The sequence below is a fragment of the Ambystoma mexicanum genome, chromosome 13 (genome assembly GCF_040938575.1).
Source record: "Ambystoma mexicanum isolate Mex_15411 chromosome 13, UKY_AmexF1_1, whole genome shotgun sequence".
NCBI classification, from domain to species: Eukaryota; Metazoa; Chordata; class Amphibia; order Caudata; family Ambystomatidae; genus Ambystoma; species Ambystoma mexicanum.
The window spans coordinates 661,096,435-661,118,437 of record NC_090938.1 but is presented as its reverse complement, the minus strand read 5'-3'; positions in this window follow the sequence as shown (position 1 = coordinate 661,118,437).

The following is a 22,003-nucleotide window of genomic DNA, read 5'->3' as shown; positions in this document are numbered from 1 at the left end:
CTCGTAGGATAACGGCGTACGCACAGAGACACGGGATCAAAGTGCTCCTATTGCAGGAAACTCACGCTCAGAAACTCCTGTCATCGAACCTCGCACAGACCTGGGGTCCAAACAGATTCTACACTCAGTATTCCACCCAGTCCAGGGGGGTACTCACTCTTATACACAAGGCTGTTGCGTTTACACTTCACACATCCCACATCGACCCAGAAGGTAGATATGTAATTCTGCACTGCACCTTGGCCGGGGACGAATGCCTGCTCGTGAACTCGTATGCCCCCAATATTGACTCCCCGGAGTTTATAGACACCATATCTGCCATTCTCATGAAATATATCGATATCTCTTTCATATGGGGCGGAGACATGAACCTCATACTTGATGCGACCTTGGACAGGACGGCCACTGCCCGTAGACCCATGTCTCGCGCGGCTAAACGGCTTCAAACTCATATGGGCTTCCTCAACTTGATCGATGCCTGGAGGACACTCCACCCCCGAGAGAGGGACTACACCTTTTACTCTACGGTACACGACAGTTCCTCGAGGATAGATCTATTCCTCCTGTCGGGTGACCGCATGGGCAGGGTTTCGGATGTCAGGATCCTTCCGCGCACGCTCTCCGATCACTCCCCAGTGCTCCTACAGATCCAACTTGGTAGAGCCCCTGAAGCCCGCCCTGCATGGCGCTTCAAGCCCGACGCCCTGTCAGATATAGTCTTTAAGGCTGAGATTCTGGCGGACATAGCCTTGTTTTTCGAAAACAACAACGCCTGCGACACGCCCGAGGGGACCAGGTGGGAGGCATTCAAAGTTTATATTAGAGGTATGTGCATTTCCAGGGAGGCAGGGGTCCTCAAGGCCATAAGGCAGGCGCTGAGGGACTCTGAAACTAAGCTTAAAAACCTAGAAAGAGATTACGCCTCTACTCCAGCGCCTGCAACCCTAGCGAAGATTAGAACGGAGCTGGAACGGTTTGAGACGCACGCCCTGAGTGAGGTGAGATACCATGCTCGCCCCATTGCGGCCCGAAAGTATGGAGAGGGGGACAGGCCGGGCAGGACCCTTGCTAAACTGGTGCGATCAGAGGGAGGTAGGACCCGGATTGATAGTGTTATCGACGAAAGGGGCGTGAGACACTGGTCGGACCAAGCTATCCTCGACACTTTTACTGGCTTTTACGCCAACCTATACGGTCCCCAACCGACACACTCATCCCAGGACTTAGATGACCTACTGGAATCTATTCCTATGACCCTGATCTCCCAAAACACCAAAGAACTCCTCGACGCCCCGTTCTCCCTAGAGGAGATAGTTCGGGCAATCTCAGATCTTCCGAAGGGCAAGGCCCCGGGTCCCGATGGGCTCACAGCTGAGTTCTACCAAGAGCATGTTGCCATACTAGCGCCCATACTCCACGGGGTCTGGACGGAAGCACTACGTACACTCATCCTTCCTCCCTCCCTAAGAGAGGCATTGATCACTGTCCTCCCCAAGCCCGGGAAACCCCCAGACAAATGTAGCTCCTATAGGCCCCTGTCGCTTATTAACACTGACACGAAGATTTTTGCCAAAATAATTGCCAACAGGTTTCTCCCGTCCATGCCCTACCTGGTCCATGCCGACCAAAGCGGATTTGTCCCTGGGCGCTCCACGGCACTCAACATCCGGCGCCTCTTTAATGTCCTGTCCAGAATTGATCCAAATGCCGACGCAGTGGCAGTCACACTAGATGCCCAAAAGGCATTCGACATGGTCTCATGGCAATACCTATGGGCTGTGCTGGAGAAAATGGGGATAGGCCCGAACATGATCTCCTACATAAAGTTGCTATACACAAGGCCATCGGCGAGGGTCCTCATCAACTCCGTCCCCTCCTCCCCCTTCGAACTACACAGAGGCACACGCCAGGGCTGCCCGTTCTCCCCCATCCTCTTTGCGCTGTCCATCGAACCCATGGCTGATCACGTTAGGAACCGCCACACCCGGAAGGGCGTACGCTTGCAGGACTCACCAGAAATCATCTCACTATATGCGGACGACGTACTCCTCTATGTCAGACAGCCCTCCATACACCTTGACCCTATCATTCGCGACATAACCAAAATAGGAACGTACTCGGGCTTTACTATAAATTACTCCAAATCTGAAATCTTCCCCCTAACTAAAACAACTCAGCAACCGTCCTGTGAGTTCCCCCTGCGCTGGTCCCCGGGCGGAATTAAATATCTAGGAGTGCAAGTGTCATTAGCTAAAACATCCCTGTTGGCAGACAATTACGCAGCCACAGCTCAGCTCATCGAATCCAAGCTGCTTAAGTGGCGCAACCTGCCACTATCCCTGGCGGGCAGACTTTCCCTAATCAAAATGATCGCGGTACCCAAGCTCCTCTACATATTCGCCAACGTGCCGGTATGGCCAGGCAAGCAGTACTTCAAGAACCTCCACACAGCGTTTGCCCAATTTCTATGGCACTCCGGAGCAGTCCGCAAGAAGTGGCTACACATGGCCCTCCCTTACGAAAGAGGGGGCTTCACTGCCCCCGATTTGACTCTATACTGGAATGCTGCACAGGCCCAACATGCCACCCACTGGTACACTCACCCAAATCCGCCCCCACACGTCAAATTAGAGAAAATGGCTGGCGATGGCACCCACGCCATGACCTTACTATTACACTATACATACCGTACTGATGCCCCATCGGACCCAGTGGCCACTACGATTAGGGCTTGGAACAATATCCTCCCTTCCACTCGGGAGCAGCGTCCGTATTACAAGTGGCTCCCCCTATGGCGGTTCCCTGGCCTTCCTCCGACACATGATCGCCTTCTCTCTCGGCGGTGGGAGGACCTGGGATATCGGGCCCTAACAGATCTCTACCACGATGGCACATTTATTACTCCCCAAACATGGCGCTCAGGACACCCCGGCTCAGCACTGGACCTGTTGCAGTACTACAGGTTGAGAGCAGCGGTACGGGAGATGTGGCCCTCCTTCCCTGATGAGCCTCCTGACTCCCCTGAACTCCAATATATAGCTAACTCCTCAGGCTGTAGGGGTATAATCTCCTCCCTGTACAAAATGCAGCTGGACAGACTGGGTAACACGACCCCAGACTCACGCCGAGCATGGGCGGAGGAACTGAACACAGAGATCACCGACGCAGTCTGGAGCAAAATGTGTGCACACACGCGCAAAGTCTCACTCAATGCCAGGTTCCGCTGCATGCAATACAAACTTCTCAACAGACTCTACTACACGCCACATAGAGTGGCAAAATTCGCATCCAACTCCACACACACATGCCCGAGATGCAGAGCTCCCGAGGCAGACCACGGTCATATGTTCTGGTCCTGCGCTGCGCTCGACACATTTTGGGGTGAGGTCACAGAAGCGCTATCGGAGATAATTGGCTCCCCAATTGAGTCGACCCCACTAGCCTTGCTGTTCGGTATTTGGACTGGGGAGGACGAGAGGAAAAAGTCGAAATTCTTAAATGTGGGTGCTATTGTTGCCAAAAAATGTATACTGCAATGCTGGAAGCGCCATAACCCCCCATCCTTCAACATGTGGCTGAGGGCCCTCACGTGGGTACAAACGTGTGAAGAGGAGTACATTGGATCCCTGCCCACCCCCTCCCGCCCCAGGAATGTCTGGTCAGAATTTTGCAGCTATTTAAATAATAAGGATGGGGTTGAATGGACCTCCACCCCCTCACCTGCCCAACCGGACTAAAAATGAGGCATGCCCCGCCCGAGCTATCCCACAATATCCCCCCTGCTCTTATGTACTGTTGATTCTATCTGTTTTGCAATGCATTTATGTGCTGTCATGATGCTCGCTTACATGTATGCTATCCGTGCTGTACCTGTTTTGACTTCCTGCCAATAAACAAAAGTTCAAAAAAAAAAGAAAATGTCATCGTCAAGACCCTCGTCGCACTGATTGAAGAGGCACGTGATGACAAGCGATCATTCTTAAATTGCTTCAGCGACACAGTCAACTTGCTGAAAACTCAAACATCTGGATGCACTAATTGCACATTGGACGCGTGCCCAACTAAAGACTTAAACCTCATGGAAAACAACCTTGCCAGGGAAAGCCCTGCTGCAGAAAATGTCCCTGCGATCAAGAAACCACAAGAGGTTGCTACAAGGACCTCATTGCCACTTACGTCTTCAACGCAACCAATCCAACCAATGCATATAGGACAAAAAACGTCAAAGCTAATTCTTGACAAAGAAATCAGAGCAATGGCCTCAAATACAGAAGAAGACCATGCACAGCCTCCAAACAAAACAAAGACATTTTTTCCATCTTTGATCAGGAAACACAAAACCGAATGCTCGGAAAAGAACTAAGAGCAAGGAAAAAAACCTAAGAAGGACAATTTAAAAAAAACTCAAATTTACCAAAGGCAAAAACCACGAATACGGGTACAAGAAACTTCATTTGAAACCTAAAACCTTTGCAGGTGCCTGTTGTAAACCAACAACAATCGAAACAACCACCAAACAACACAAATGATGATCCATCCTCAAAGAAACCAGAAATCCTGCGTCAATTTTCACGAAAAGTCATAGAACTAGAGCAAAGGGACGAAGATCTTTCAGAAAATGAACAAGAAAGGCTGTCCATAATATCAGTATATGACGATGAAAGCTTCATACATACAGAAGGTGACCAGACTGAAGAACAAGTTCAGGAAATGGCAAGTCCAGAAAAGGAGGCTTGCGGCTTCGCCACTTTACAGCAAAAACGAGAACTGCAAGATGCGAAAAACAAAACCGCAAATAAGCAAGTCAAGGTACTTGACTCCCTTATCGATCACTCAAAGCAACAACGCTTATTCCAACCAAAACAAGTAGTGACAGGGAACTTGATCCTGGGACCAACAACCACACTGCCTCCGCGGACAAACAGAAAGTCTAACTTCTCAGCACAATCTACAAAAAGGGAAGTACCCAATATCTACATATAGAAGGGGTTCTAAAAGTCAAAGATGTATTTATCATGAACCGGTCCAACCTAATGAGATTGATGCCCAATATTCCTCAACTTCGTGTTGTAGAACCGAGAGACATAAAAATTGTGTCCTTCCCGAATGAAGCAGAAATGGATCATATCCATTTACACCTGACAACTAAATCCACTTCACACCTGCTCTTAACAGCCATAGATAAGTTGCGTGTCCTGGGGTTTGATTTAAAACCTATTCCCTTGTTGGATGGCAAAAACAAACACAAGGTACAATCAGACAAAAACAGGCAGACGCATGAAGAGCATGCAGCACAAAATAACATTGAGGATGAATCTGACTATAGACCAATCAGATTCTCTCCAACGGTACTACGGGGCCTGCATGCACTAAAATGTATGATAAAAGGCAACTCAGATGAAAATACACTTGAAGAAGGCTCGGCTTCCTTGGAAAGAAGACCTGAAAAGCAAACATAAAGGAACTGGCTCGCAAATACCTTATCATCGGCAAACCAAGACTAGATCAAATACCAGAAACCTCGAAAAGGGTTTCAGATAGCCTCTTGGAGCTCCAGAGGCTTGAAACATCTGTTTGCAAACATTGACCTAATGACAGCTGATGTGATCTGCATTCAAGAATGCTGGCTATAGGAAACCCCAATGCTCGATGGATACACCTGCTGCTTTAACAAAGCAGTTAAAGGAGCAGCAGCGAGACCATCGGCTGGGCTTCTCACCATCATCAAAAACAATCAACACAAAAAATTGGTGTAAACAATCCATCCGTCACCTCTCCTTCAAATAACAGTCCTACAGCATGACCTGCTGGAGATAAAAACCATACAAATAATAATCAACTTATATTGGAATAGCAAAGCAAAAGGGGGAGCTAACTTTGTAACCACTGTCACCAAACACATTGATGACTTAAGAGCAGAATATGACAACCGAATTCTCTTTATCTGTGGTGACTTGAACATAGATTGTCACAAAATGTTGAGTACCAAAGGTTCGCCACAAGGAAACAGCCAAAAAAACTCCAGGATGCAGATATGGTCACAAGAAATGGAATCAAGAAATCTACACATGGCAAATGGCAACGTAGAAGGTGATCACCAAGGAGCCATCACCTGGACATCCTTCAGTGCCAAAGCAACACTAGATTACTTTTTTGAGGACGAACCAACACATGCTAAAATCACATCACTAAAGATCTTGGAAACAACTAAAAGTGATCACAAACCCTTAATCCTAGTCTGTGCCGAAGACTACAGCCACAATTTTGACAAAAGCGAATTTGATGTGTGGCCTCATAAGATCAACGTAAATTAAGGTCTAAATTGATTGAGATTAACAGCAAAGTATATACCACAATTAACCATGGAAATTAAAAAATGGCAAGAAGATAAGAACAGCAACGTGGAATACAAAATGTGTTTAAGGTTGTTTCGAGAATCAAAAACTCAACAATCAAACAAATCTAGAGTCATAAGATTACATCGATTCAATGCTAATCTGCATACAAGAAAAAAACTGCTAGCAAAGGATTTAAGAACAATAAGAAAAGAGAACAAATCAAAAACCAACAAAAGTGGAATGGAAAAAAAAATTAAAACAACATATCGTCATTGGGTAAAATCATACAGAGCGACCTTATATCAAAAGGATTCTGAACAAATGCTAATGGCATTGAAAAACAAAAATGCTAACTTTTTTGGGATCCTGATAAATAAAGAGCAAAGTGCACAAAGCTTGAATCAACTGAATCCAATTAATGAATCCAAATGGTCTGCTCAACATCTACAATCGAAATACCGCCAGCAAACCTTTGTGGATACAAAAAGAGAAAAGAGCAAGCTAAATTCTGGGCCATAAATTTCAACAAAGTCGGAATTCTGATCTTAATTAAAACATGCAGTGCATACCGGGCCCTGGGACCAGATGGACTAACAAACTGCCTATTAAAACAAGCGCCAGGACTATGGGCCGAGATGTGCAACACCCTTTTAAAAGAACAAATCTCAACAAACAAATCCCCACTTCATGGAAGTGAGCAGTGGTGATACCCATCTTCAAGAGAGGAGATCGAACTTTACCAGAAAACTATCGTCCAATATTATTGCTGGACATCCTGGGTAAAGTGTACGCAGGCATTCTGCTGAAAAGATTGAAGGAATGGATAACATCTAGCAAAAATTATGATCCAAGACAAGCTGGCTTTGTCGAAAAAACAGATTGTGGTCTAAACCTGCTCATTCTAAACCTACTGAAAATACAGACCATAAAGGAAAACAAAACACTATTCCTAGCGTGTATTGACATGGCAATGGCTTTTGACAGAGTTGATAGACCAATGTTATGGGAAAAACTTGAAAGTAAGGGCTGCCCATGAGACCTTTTGGCAGCCATCATCAGTCTACACACTGACACGACACTGCAGGTGCACCTAGATCAAGCTGGGTCATTGAGCAGAGCAATTCACACCACAAGGGGCCTAAAATAAGGGTGTCCCCTGGCCTCGATCCTGTACAATTTCTTCATCTTGGAGATCAAGGACAGAAAGGAACCCGAGAGATCATGCTCACCACGTCTAGGAGGGATTCCAATAGGCCATCTACTAAACGACCTTATTTTATTGGATACCACCCCTATCTGTTACATCTCGCTGTGCACCGCATTCCAGGAGACGAGTTCGCACATCAAAGGGCACTCGCACTCTTAATTCCTTTCCTTATGGTGTGCGGCACTTCATTCCTCTGTTCCTTTCATGCTGGAGATTGCGGCAGGGAATCAAATAAAACTACGATTCCTATCCCGCTCGGCTGCTCTGTCAGGTACCAACTCCATCCAATCAACGTGCTCTGACGTTTTACTTTCGGTTTCTACATAATCAGTGTTCTCATTCAGCTCACCGCTTCTGATTGAAGTTTGAAAACCCATTGAAGTTTCGTCTTCAGCTGCATCTTTGAATCCTCTGTAAACCTGACCTCTGCCTGTTTAACAAACTGCCTTGTTTCCTGCTTTTGCGGTGTTTTGCCAGGTTAGTGTACCCGGACTCGCATCTGTCTAAACAGACCTCTCTGCTTCATGATTTGGTACTTCAGCCACCCGCCTGTTGACAGGACCTTTCCTCCTCCCTCCAGTCATTGCTTTGCCTAGCGTTTGTGTTCCAGTTACAGCCTGCATGTAGAGAAGAATCTGCTTGTTTATCTTTTGGCTTGCCTTCTTCTCTGCACTGTGTTTTTCTCAGTTTAAAAAGCTCAGTTTATTTCAGACAGTACTTTATTCAGCAAGTTGGTGATCAACATTGACTCTTTTCACTTAACTCCTGACGCCATATCCTACAGCTATCTGGGGTCCACTGTTCTTGCCATTTCTGAACTACACAGCATTGGGACAGATTTTCCAACAAGTGCACAAGTGGACGCTGCTCAGAGAGTGCACCAACCCGGACCTAGTGCGCTCCTCGTGCCGTTCGGGTTAGAACCCTCACTAACCTTCCTGTTTGTTATTTTATACTGTCGTTTTGTTCACCCTTGGATTATTCCCAGTACTACTAATGGTAAGAAGCCTTTAATTATTATCACCTTTCATCTTAGACTACATAGACCAGTCCCGATAGTGTTATTTGTATTCTAGGTAGGAAACTGTGCGCCAAAAAACAAGATAAAACACCAGGTACTAGTCGTAGCAGTTTTGACTGTTTCTATCTGTGTATTTGTCGCATAAATCTCATCTCTTCTTCTTTACTTTGCAGCTGGTATTTCATGGCGGTGTGTTTTCCCCGCCCTTTTGAATGATCAGGCTCTTTGTACTGTCCACTCAGTAGAGGGTCATATCATTTTAAAGGTATTTGTTCCCTTGCAGAGAGAAGGCTCGGTTGGAGGCCCCATCCAAGCTCTTCAATCAAAATAGTGAATACCAGACTGGTCCAAAGAGACGCCTATCCAGCCTCATCCTAGCCGATGAGTGACATTATCGGCTTACAACGCAAGCTAGACGCACTACAACAATTGGTGAACGAAAATAAGTAAAAAATAAACGCAGCAAAATCAGAAATTCTCATAATCAAAATATCTCAAACAAAAGAAAGAAAACCATTCAAATGGTGTCTCGACAACCAACCAATCTCCATAAACAGAAGCACAAAATACCTAGGAGCCATCATCAGCAATGATTGGGGAGACAAACCCTGGATACAGCATCTATACTCAAAGATGGATCAACTAACAGCACAAGCCCTGATCCTTAAGAAGTGATTTGGAAAGTTCTCCATTAAAGCGCTTGTGGACTTCTACAATTTGAAAATAGTACCTGCAATCACATACGCAGGTGACACTGGTCTAAGGATCCCTTGGAAAACATGGACAAACTCGAGGGAAGATTTTGGCGAAGAATTCTAACATTGCCAAACAGTGTACCGAATGGTGTCATATGTCACAAACTTGGACTATATTCTCTTCACATGCAAATCATTTGGAAAACATTAGCCACGTTCAGAAAAATAGACCTCACTGACTGCCCACCACAATATGAAATCTTAAGAGAGGGGAATGAAAATCTACCTGAAGCCCAAAGCCAAATGTAACTCCTGGTATGACTCGGATCTCGTCACCCTAAAACGCAAGTGCAGGGTGGCAGAGAGGAAATGGCGTGCTTCATGTTCATCCTCTGACAAACTGGCCTGCCGCCTGCTCCAAAGGCAATACCAGCTCTCCGTTCTCACCAAGAAGAGAGCCCTTATTCAAGCCCGCATCTCTGAGGCATCTAACAACTCGGCCGAACTCTTTAAAATCTGCAAGGAGCTGGCCAACCCTGCTGCAGTCTCTACCTCTCCTGTCCCCTCCCAGGCCCTCTGCACTGCACTGGCCTCGCACTTCATCTCAAAAACTCAGGACATCCTGTCCTCGCTCTCCTCCTCTCACCTCCCTCCCTCTCTTCCCTGCTCTTCCTCTTGCTCTCTTGCAGCCGCCCCTCCGCCCTCCTTCTCTGCTTTTCCACCTTTTTCTGCTGATGAGGTTTCCAGACAAGTCCGATCTATGAAAACCTCGTCTAAACAGGTTCACCCCTGTTCCTCCAAAACCATCAAGGACCACATCGACTCCCTGGCTCCTGCCCTAGCTGACTTTTGCAACCACTCATTCGCCTCTGGAGTCTTCCCATCCCCCCTCAAGCACTCCCTTGTGCACCCCCTCCTCAAGAAACCCTCTTCCGACCCCTCCTGCCCGGCCAACTATCGCCCAATCTCCATTACTCCCTTCCTGGGCAAGCTCCTGGAGAAACTGGCCATCTCCCAGCTTAACCTCCATGCTGAATATGTTGGTAATCTTCATGACCATCAATCCGGCTTCAGAGCGGCCAGAAGCACGGAAACTGCTCTCCTGAACATCCGTGAGGACCTGCTCCTGAACCTCGATTCCAACACTCCCTGTGTTCTCATTCTGCTCGATCTCTCCTCTGCCTTTGACACTGTCAACCATGCCATCCTGCTCAACCGTCTCCGTGATAACCTGGGTATCACTGGTCAGGCTCTGGCATGGCTGACCTCTTTCCTTTCCGGTCGACCCTCCCAGGTCCAAATGGGCTCCTTCCTCTCTGACATCTTTTTCTCCACCTGTGGTGTCCCCCAGGGATCCAACCTCTCTCCCTGGCTTTTCAATCAGTATCTGGCACTCCTTGCCCACCGTATCGCCGCTCTCTGCCCCCACTTTCAGTGCTATGCGGACGATACCCAGCTCATTTTCAGGCTACCCTCGGCCTCCTCCTCTCCTTCCCTCATCTCCGACTGTCTGTCTGCTATCCAGGAATGGTGTGCCGCCAATGACCTCTGCCTTAACGCCAGTAAGACTGAGATTCTACTCATCGGCACACCCACTCCCTCCTTTCCTGCAGCTCTCTGGCCGGCCTCCCTTGGCCCTCTTCCTGCCCCTACCTGCAAAGCTAAAAACCTCGGGGTCATCTTCGACTCCACACTCTCCTTCTCTCCTCATATTTCTGACGTCTCTAAGAAGTCACACTACCAGCTGCACCTCCTCAGAGGTATTCTTCCCTTCCTCTCCTTCCCCCAGAAGCTCACTGTCTCCCGAGCCCTGGTTCTCTCAAGGCTGGACTACTGTAACAGCCTCTATCTTAATCTGCCTGCCTCCACTCTCCGCCCTCTGCAACTTATCCAGAACAGAACTGCGAGACTTGTCCTTGGCCTCAAGCCCAGGGACCGTATCTCTCCAGGACTGAAATCTCTTCACTGGCTCCCAGTGGCTGCGAGGATTAAGTTCAAAACCCTCTGCATTGTCCACAAGGCCTTCTGGGGCCTGGGGCCACAATACCTTCAACTCTCTCTTCCTAAATATCTGCCTTCACGAGCCCTTCGCTCATCCGTCTCCAACTCCCTCATGGTCAGCCGCTTCTCGAAGCAACGAGCTGGGGGTAGATCTCTCTCCGCAGCAGGGGCCTCCCTCTGGAACAGCCTTCCTGCCTCCCTGAAACTTGAGGAGAACCATCTCCGGTTCCGGAAGCACCTCAAAACCTTCCTCTTCGCTTCTGCCTTCTCTCTCCCTCTCCCCTGCTAAACCTGCTAAACTCCCCACTGAAGTTTGCACTAAACCTGCATCTGGGCCACTCTGTGACCTCGGTCCAGGGCCCAGCCACTCTCCACTTGCACTGCCTCCCTGGCTCCCCCTGCACTGTGGGACTGTCACTGCATCCCTACAGCCCCCTTCCCAGCACTTGCTCTGCACTTACCTCGCACTTGCCACCAGCTGGCCCTTTTATTATTATTTATTATTTTATTACGCTACTTACCTTGTACTGCACTTTCCCCCCCACCTCCTCCCCCTGCACTTTCTCCTTTTCCCCTTACCTCTGCACTTGCGCGATCTGAATGACACCTGGCCTAGTAGGATCGTTTGTCTGTCTTCCCCTTGTTTCCCCCCCTCCCTGCCTCGTCGCGCCTTGAAACACTTGTGTATAGGCGCGTTACAAATACCATATCATATCATATCATACCTTCCTGGGCGTTAACAACATGGAGAAAAAAATGCAACGACCTACTACACCAAATGAGCGTAAGCCTAGAGACCCTACATATTCATCTACAGCGGGTCAAAACGCTGCTCATGTCGATAGATTGGTCACAATCAGAACCCACGCGCGCAACTTAGGGTGAGCATACATTAACGAAAACACTAACAAATAATCCTAAAACCCTGCCTAAATATCTAGGGAAAAGCGTCAATGCCAAACACAGATATCTGATCCTCCACTTTAAATTAAACATCTTAAGAACAAAGCAAAATCTCAAGAAATACGGCTTGACAAAAGATAATGTCTGTCAACGGTGCCATCAACAAGAAGAATCATGTGGCACCTACTGATGTTTTGTGAAAAATTAGAAGCAGAAAGAGTAAATATTCTGAACAAAATTCTTTCAATAGCCTGTGGTCAGGATTCCGAATTATGGTGGAAAGCCCTACATGAAGAGCCTAACCAAAGAACAACCAAGGCCTTGGGAATTTTTCAAGAAATGATGTCGAAAAAACTCGTAGCAACGTCTGATGATGGAAAACTAGACACAACACCGTCCCACAGCCAAGCAACTCCATGTACAGGACACACCAAAGACTAAGGGCCTCATCACGAGTTTGGCGGTAACCCTTAAATGCGGTGGTAGTGCTATTACCGCCGCATTTAAGGGTCCGCCAGATCATGACCTTGGCGGATTTGGTGATTTTCGGCATGTTTACCGCCGGCGGGAAATCCGCCGGCGGTAAAAGCGTGAATTTTCCCCATTGGGCCCAATGGGGAATGAGGAATTCCCAAATGGGACCAATGGGGAATGAACAATAAACGTTCCACCAAATCCTTGATCTGGTGATAATAGCACCAGTGGGTTTGGCAGTCGGGCTATTAGCGCCGGCGCTAATAGCGCCGGTGTTACCGCCCAACTCGTGATGAGGCCCTAAATATCAAAGCAATGGAACAAGAAGGGGAACCATTTGCTTGGCTCATGGAGAAGGGAGAAAGGACTAAGAATAAGCAAACAGTTTGTATTTGTATATACTAAATGCTTAAATAAATAAAAAATAATAATGTACCCTCTTTGTCAATCTTTTTTGCAAGAAGAGCCTGTTGCAGGATGCCATCCAGTGTAACTCTGTGTTTTCCCCCTTCCCACTTTCGGTCAGCTCTTGTGGGTCTTTCTTTGATCAGGGCACGGGAGGGTCAGATGGATATCAGCATGAAAGCAACTGCGGGGTATGCAGTTGCCTTAGCTTACACCGAGGCATCCTGTACAGTATGTTTTTCATTTGTGGCTTTCCTTCACCAAAAGGAAACTTAGCATACGCTCTCCTAAAAAGGCACAATTGTTGTTCATCCTTGGAAGAAAGGGAAGATTTGCTATGGATTGAAGGATGGGATGTGTGTAATACCCGCAAAAATGGGTTCACCATTTTAAAACTGGACAAAGGAACATGTAATTTCATTTCATGAAAACCATTGATCTGAGCGGACACTCTGCGTTACGCCAAAAGAATGGAAATACCAAATATTGTGTACGTTTTACATGCAAACACAACCTGTATGTATTTGTCTTTGTACCGGGCACATGGGCAGTTCAGCACCGAAATGCATGGATTACACATATGGGGTTCCCCAGGTTGCACCAACGCAAAGTTGCTGCTAATATTCTGTTATAATGCTGTCTATTTGTTGTTCGAAATCTTCCGTCAGCTTCCTCATCCGCATCCCATTGCGAGCTAAACATACTCCACAGCACTAACCTCTCAAGCACATCGTAGACTCCAACTTTTCCACAATGTTTTCTCTGTGTTTCCATTGTATCTGGTTTGTGTTCATTATTAGGTTTCACCCGGTGCAGAATTAAAGGGTAAATGGATACATTTGAATAAAGAACGGTTACTGAAATATATTTCTGTTATGTTTTCTACACAGATACATCCTTCCTTTCTGCGAATGTCATCATTTCCAGATACCAAGTGAGGGCTTCTTCAAGAGGCACTGGCAGATAAACCTAAATGGCTAGGATCACAATTAGACTTTTTTGCGACAATCGCCTAGGACCGATATGCCCTTTGGCAGAACCAGCTATAAGGAGCAATCTGACATTGTTTACAGTGATCTAGCAAGAAGTTGATGCCGAAGCCTTGCGATTCAAGTGGCGTCCAATGTTCTTCTTCTACCAAAAGGAACACCGTTTGCCTCACGATAAAGATTTGTTTTTGGAAAACAATGAAATTAAAATTTTTGGTTGAAAATGGAAATTGTCAGATGTTATTGTGAAATAAAAGCACATTATACATTGCACAGTATTGGTGTTTCCTTTAAAAATAGTGTTTTCTATTCCGATTTGGGATGCGCTATGCTGTGAGAGGAGGTGTGTGTTGATATTCCGGATTCTGCGTCAACTAACGTCAAGATGTAGGTGATGACTGAGCATGTTTGGCTATGCTACACTCTAACGTCATGAAAATAGGTGGAGAATATGGCTAGAAATAGTGATGTCAGCTTCAGGGGTGGGGGATATGATTTGGTGCCGCAAGGACAGTTCACCTTAGGGCGATCCGGCAACGGATAAGATTAGCACAAGATGGCCATGGCCTGCTGCCTGATTTTGCATAACACATGCCCGGACGCTCAGGACAATAATATTTTTGAGCGCACTATTCATTTAAGCGTTCTTTTCTTGATATGATATGATATGATATGATAAGTCATTTATACCACACCTGTACACAAGTGTTTTGTTTCAGAGATTTGTCCCAGCATTGAACGACTTAATGGAGCAAACCCTCTCTCTTAATTGGAGATTTGGAGCTGAAGGGGAAACTCAGGCTCCAATCATAGGGATGTATCTATTCAAACATTTGGTTATCACCCAATCAATGGGCGCTGACACATTCAACCTTTGTGGATCTGTTTCCAGGCTTTGGTTTGGGATGTGTATTCCAAGCCAAAGCCCCAGAACCCATTTTACATGAGTCTCTATCTGGGCAGATTCTGAGCTCACCCTGCAACAGCATTGCATGAGAAATGCCCATACTGGGATACACCAGTGTCATCCATGTTGCTCATGCAGGGCTGATTTCCTCGCCTCCCCAACCACAATCTTATCAGGTGAGAAGAGCCCCCTGCACGTCGTCAAACATTTATTTCAAATACGCCCTAATGTATATAAACTATATATGAATGTAGTACGGTGTAGTAGTACAGTGTACAGTCATCTTTCGCCTCAACCAATCATGTAAGAATACTCACACAGGACACAACAGGGTATTTGGTGTACACTGGGCCTTGGGGCCTCTCTTGGGCACATCCTTCACATTTGCTCTTTGATAAGGCCCCATATTAGGACACTTGAGAGAAAAGTCAAGTAACCAGTGAGGGAAGATGTGAAAGTGCAAACATCACCACATCACCCTAACAGGCTGTTAGTTTAAGATTTTCGACCTCACAATCCATTATTCGATAGGGCGTCAGAACTTTGCTCCATCGAGGTAGCAGTGCCAGTAGCCGTGCCTTGAAGCCATTGGAGAGCCCGTTGCAAACAAAGAAGATTTCAGGGTGTCAGAGGCGATGCCGGACAACAGCTGTACCTGTCTATCCAAGTTGAGTAATCTTTCAGTAAAGTCTGTACCATCATCAACAGGTGCCTGTAAGGCTGAGAAATCTTGAAGAACAGACTGAATAAGAAAAGTGGCATATGCAGATGACCAAATTGAGAAATCTGTGAAGGGATAAGTATTTTTCAAGGAGACCGCCACTTTCTTTCCCAATGGGATAGATAGAGCCGCACTCTCGAATTCCCCTGCAGTACATCCTGCCAGAGATGGGAGTACATTACTTACTGGTAACTCCTGTTCTCCAGCATTGGTATCTTTCATGGATTTACATGCTGTATGAATATTCCCTGTGGTCAGGCAATCCTCTGTAACATAGAGCAGTAATTTTAGTGCTCTTGTATAGTCATTCTTGGCTCATATTGCCCACAGCCAATGGAAAGGGCTCCCTTGGCTCCACCCCTGGAGGCCATCTTCAGATTTGGCATAGCGCACGTAAAGTGGAAATATGAACCAAGATGGAGACAAGCGGGATAGGCGGGAGGGTCGCATGTGAATCTACAAAGACACCAATGCTGGAGAACAGGAATTACAGGTAAGTAACTTATTCCTTCTCCAGCATTGGATCTTTCATAGAGTCACATACTGTATGAATAGATTACGAAGAAGTACCACATAACCATGACGGGCGGAGGTAAGCTCCTTGTAGAAACACTTACCACAGGGGACATTGACCTTACGCAAAAAGGTTACGCAGAACCACCTGGCTGACTCTGGACTCTGCTGTGGAATACCTGCCGATGCAGTAAAACCTCGTAACGGTATGTACAGATCTTCAGGTTGTGGTCCTACAGATGTACAATGGGTGAAGCCTCGAAAGGAAAGCTGCTGCTGCTGCAACAACCCTTGTTGAATGATCTGTAGGCTTGCCAGGGAGAGGCCTGCCAGCCTCTTGATGACAGTAGGAGATGCAGGAGGAAATCCACCTGGCAACGGACTATTTGGAAAGTGCATTTCCCATTCCAGAGGCACTAAAAGGCACAAAAAGCTGATCGGTCTTTTTGAATGACTTTGTGCGGAACATGTAATACTTTAAAGCACACAGCACATCCAGAGAATGCTCACCTCCTAATTATGCCAGATAGCCTCATTGTGCCAGATAGCATAATTTCAAATTTATATAGCCAAAGTGGGGGTTTTTGGGCCTGACTTCTTGCGCCAAAAATGTTGTTGTCCAAAAATTGTAGTTGTGTTTGTCGTACTCAGGAATACACTGAAGGAATACCGCTTCCTTCATCTAGAACATTGTATACAGTTGTATCCTTTGGTTGCACCAATCATTAATAGCACAGTTGAAATGGTCTTATTCCAAACTTAATTAACTCTGCCCCTATTGTTTAGTTCTGCCCTTATTGGTTGACACGTGTTTCGGCCATTGGGCCCTCCTCAAAACCAGGCTTTAATTGGAGTTGATTGATTGTGTAGGGGTCTGAACAATACCCACAATATTCTTAATTGATCACTAAGGGCCGCATTACGAGGCTGGCGGTCTGGGAAGTACGGTACCAGTAAGCATGCCGGTAGCGTACTTCCTCGACCGCCATACTACGGGCTCTGCTCGCGGGAACCGTTTCACCCGCCAGGTTTTTCCTGGCAGGTGTAACGGCACTCGCGAGCAGAGCACGTTGGATGCACTGGTACATGCAGAGTTGTGCCAGTGCATCCAACGTCCCCATCCCCATTCAGCCCTATGGGGCAGAATGGGGATGAGGAGGCCCTTGATTCCGGCACCCGAAAATGGGCAAGTACCGGGTCCGCCTAACTTGCCATGACCCGGTTCTTGTCCATTCATGGGTGCCAGAAAAAATGCAACTCCGGCGGCAGCCGTGCCGTTTTTAACAGCATGGCTACCGCCAGAGTTGTAATGAGGGCCACAGTGTTCTTCAGATGCACTCAAATCACTGGGTTAAATCACCTCCAAGACACAAGAAGACTTGCTGTTGCTGCAACCATTGATTTTGGTTGCAGCAACAGCAGGTCTCCGGTTTTGAGAAAGGCCAAAAAACAAGTCAACCAATAAGGGCCAAACGAAACAATAAGGGCAGAATTAATAACGTTTGGAATAAGATCATTTCAAATTTAATCTGATTGTGCCGGGTAGCCTGATTGTGCCAGGTAGCTTGATTGTGCCAGATGTAGCATTCCACATCTAGCCTGATTGTGCCAGGTAACCTGATTCCTAATTTTTGCCAGGTAGCCTAATTGTTGCCAGGTGACCTAATTGTACGAGATAGCCTAATTCTTGCCACATAGCAGTATTTCACATTTAGCCTGATTGTGCCAAATAACCTGATTGTGCCAAATAGCAGCACCTCACATTTAGCCTGACTGTGCCAGATAGCAGCATTTCACATTTAGCTTGATTGTGCCAGATCGCCTCACTGCTCCAGATAGCGGCATTTCACACTTAGCCTGATTGTGCCAGATAGCCAGATTGTGTCAGATACCCAGATTGTGCTAGACAGCCGGATTGTGCCAAACAGCTAGATTGTGCCACATAACCTGACTATGCCAGATAATATGATTGTGCCATATAGCCTCATTCCACTTTTAACCTGATTGTGCCAGATAGCCTCATCCCACAACCAGCCAGAATTCTGCCAGTTAACCTGATTGTGCCAGATTGCCTCATCTCACATTCAGCCTGATTGTGCCAGACAGCCTCCAACAAATCTAGCCTGACTAAACCCAAGAACCGCAAATTGGCATTTAGCCTGAACTGTACTGGGTAGCCCGGCTATGCCTGATAACCATAGTTCAACTACCGAGAATCTCCCCACTGTCCAAGAAGAAAAAGGGACTACTATATCTAGAACTAGACATAGGGCCTCATTCCGAGTATGGCGGTAAGGGATAGCGGCCACCGCTAACGAGAGCGGTGGCGGTAATCCCTTACCGCCATACTCCGAGTTCCCTTAGCGCCATGGTGCTTTTAACACCTGCTTTTAGCAGGCGTTAAATACCATGGCGCTAAGGGACCTTGATGTTAATTACGCCACCGTAATTTACGGTGGCGTAATTGACGCCTTCCCCACTCCCATTATGCCCTATGGGGCAAGAATGGGAATGGGGAAGGGTAAATGGGGATTGGGGAATTACCGCCCCGCCAACCTTGGAATGGGGCGGTAATTCCGCCAACCACCAAGGCGCTGCCGGTCCGGGTACGGCGTCAACCAAGGCGTTAATAGCGCCATTGGTTAGCGCCGTACTCGGAATGAGGCCCATACCCTTATAGAGATAACCAGAAACCCCAACAATAAACATTGAATCACATCAAGCCTCGGACCGACATGGGCCTCCCCTAGTAACTCCAACGGTAAGGCAAGGACCCATGGGCTACTTCCCCCAACAGCCTTCCCACCCTCCCCACAACCACCCGACATACCAAGCCATAAGACCACCCGACGCTAAACCATTACGCCTATAATCGCAAACGTAAGGAAGCCAAGAACCATCACAATCCAACCAGGAAAGCATTACATGTGGGCTACAGCCCTTGCACCTAAAAAGAAAGTGAAATGCAAACAAACTTACAAACCAACGAAACCCAAAAGATCACATTGACAACCCAAATGCAAAGAAATGCCTAAAACAACCTACCACTAAGGAACACAACATGCCACGAAAGACAACCAGGAGTAGGAATGAACCAAATGGAACCACACCACATAATCACAACCACAGAACACACCCCCACAAACATGGTCGACAACAGAACAAACGCCAAAAGAAGATAAACATCTCTATACCTAACACCATACCTCACAACTAACAACTCACCAGAACAAGTCAATTCAACCAACGTTGAGAGACGGACCAACACAAAATGGAGTCACGTAGAAAAAGAACAGAAACACCCAGAAGGAATATGAACAAAATCAACGCCCTCACCCCATTTATCACTAAAACACAAAGACACCTCCTTCAACTACAACAAAATATAGAAGAGGAACCTGAAGAAAACAAGGACCCGATACTTAACCTAGCCGACCTACTCAACGTCGACACAGACACGAATGAACCACCATCACACCCTGAGAGCGGGGGCGTGGCCTGGAGCCGATGGCATACAGAGGCTGAATAACCGAGCTCCGGACGAGATGCCGTTTCTCGATCCTTCTTGCCGGCATAAGAAGTGTCTCCGACCACGAAAAGCTGATGCAGAGGTGGGAGAAGCTGACCCCGACACAATCTGCTTGACCAGCCGGGAAATCAGACCCTCTGGTCGGCGAAATTGTCCTCGAATCACACTCCCTCCCCCGCTCCCACACGCATCCAAGATGGCGCCCCGCACCACTAAGCGGAGCCTCTGAGAAGGAAGCTGCCGTCAGACAGCATCAGGGATTAAGGAAGCCGGACCAAGCAGAGACAACACGTCGGAGCACGGTCGCCTGTGGAACATCGGACGGGAGCCACCGGAGTGAGACTGGAGAGCCCTCACCCTGCTTCTCACCGCTGGGCGAAGCCCGCCACAGCAGGACCTGTGCACCGCTCCCGGGGTACACTACACAGACTCAGCCGTCGCTGAGGGCGGCCCGCCGAGGGCGCACATGACCACCAGAGGTTCCTCCCCATCGCCGCCCCGGGGCGCAGGACAGCGAGAACCTCAGCAGCAAGCGAGAAACTACGGCGGCCCCAGCCTGCATTCCTCGCCCCCAGATCTCCCTGCCCTGACGAGTCGGACGCTTAGAGGTAAGGGCAGCGACGGCGACATCACAGATATAGCGGCTACACATAAGCTGCATGACTGGGTGCGGGAGAATATATAAGCACCAGTGAGGGGGCACCCCTGCAGATTCGGATTCATTGGCTTCTGACACCTTCGGAACACCACTCATTGCCCTGTACACGGGGAGACAACTGATACCCCCACCAGTAACTCAACTAAAGTGTCCCAGGGGCAGCATCACTGAGACTCCAATATGGCCGCCAGGAACAAAGCGAAAGCAGCCACCATGGACTCATTTGTATCCGCCAAGACAAAAACCCCTATACAGGCTCGCTCTTGTACCCCAGAGATTACCCAGATGAGAGAGGGGGAAACCACAGATAACCACTCCCAAATATTGGATGCTATTGCTTCATTAAGGACATACATAGACTCTAAGATTGACAAATTTAAAATGGACATTCAACTCATGCGACAGGACGCCTGCAACTTAACCAAGAGGATGACAAATACCGAGACTTCAATAGAAGAAACGGCCGGGGCCACAGCAGCCTTGAAGTCCAAGGTTGCAGACTTAGAGAAGAAAGTGGCTATCCTAGAGGAGAGGTCTGGGGAGGCCGAAGGTCGGGCTAGACGGGGCAATATTAGGATCCTAGGAGTACCAGAAGGAAGCGAAGGCCCATACACTACAGCCTACATAGAATCCTTGCTACAACAGGAGATCGGGGCCGGGAAACTGTCGCAGGAATTCGCGGTTGAAAGGGCCAACAGGTCCCTCCAGAAGCGCCCCCCACCTGGCTCATTTCCCCGACGAATAATTGCTAAAATACTAAACTTTCAGGATAGGGAAATCATCTTAAGGCACTCCAGGGAAGAAGGCCCCATCGAACGTGGCGACTCTAAAATAACCATTTACCCTGATTACACTCAGAAAGTGCAGAGGGAGAGGAACTCTTTCATCCCAATAAAAGCAAGACTTTGACAACTAAACCTGAAATACAGGCTGCTCTACCCATCACGCTTGAAAGTCATCTTCAATGGGCGTGCCATATTCCTAGAAAACCCAACGGCCGCCAACATGTGGCTAGAAGATAACAACCTTGCTGATGGTAAAGATGCTCCTCAGATGGAGGATTGAGGCTCTCAGACCATCGACACACGACACATGCTGCCATAAATGGCCACAGTAAGCACAAGCAGCCGGACCTCAGAAGGTAATCCAACTAACAGTTAGCTACATAGAAACGGCCCTCGTTCGGCCTCTCCGCCAGACACCAGCCCCATTCCCCGCAAACAACCCAGGTCGGGCCAGTCACCTGCCTGACCCAGCTCGCGCCCGATACCCGGATGGGTTTAGACGGCTCGAGAGCGCACGAGTACCACAACGAAGATGTAGTCGCTGGGCCCACCAGTTCGAGTTTTGTTAACAGTTTTGTCAGTTATACAGTCTTCAAACCACTACTGCCGAAGAAGCACAGGATGGGTGCATGCTACGACTCGGGGGGGGGGGGAAGAACCCGATTACTCCCGTCTGCAGTCTCATAACTTCATATTGGCATTACTCCAGGCTCCAGATGAGGACCTGCCAGCCGGGCTCGAAATATTGATCCGATGGCGTCACGACTCAAAGTGATGACATGGAATGTGAGAGGGATGAGCTCATACCTGAGACGGAACCGAATACAGTTTTATCTCCGCAGGAAAAAGGTTTCGAT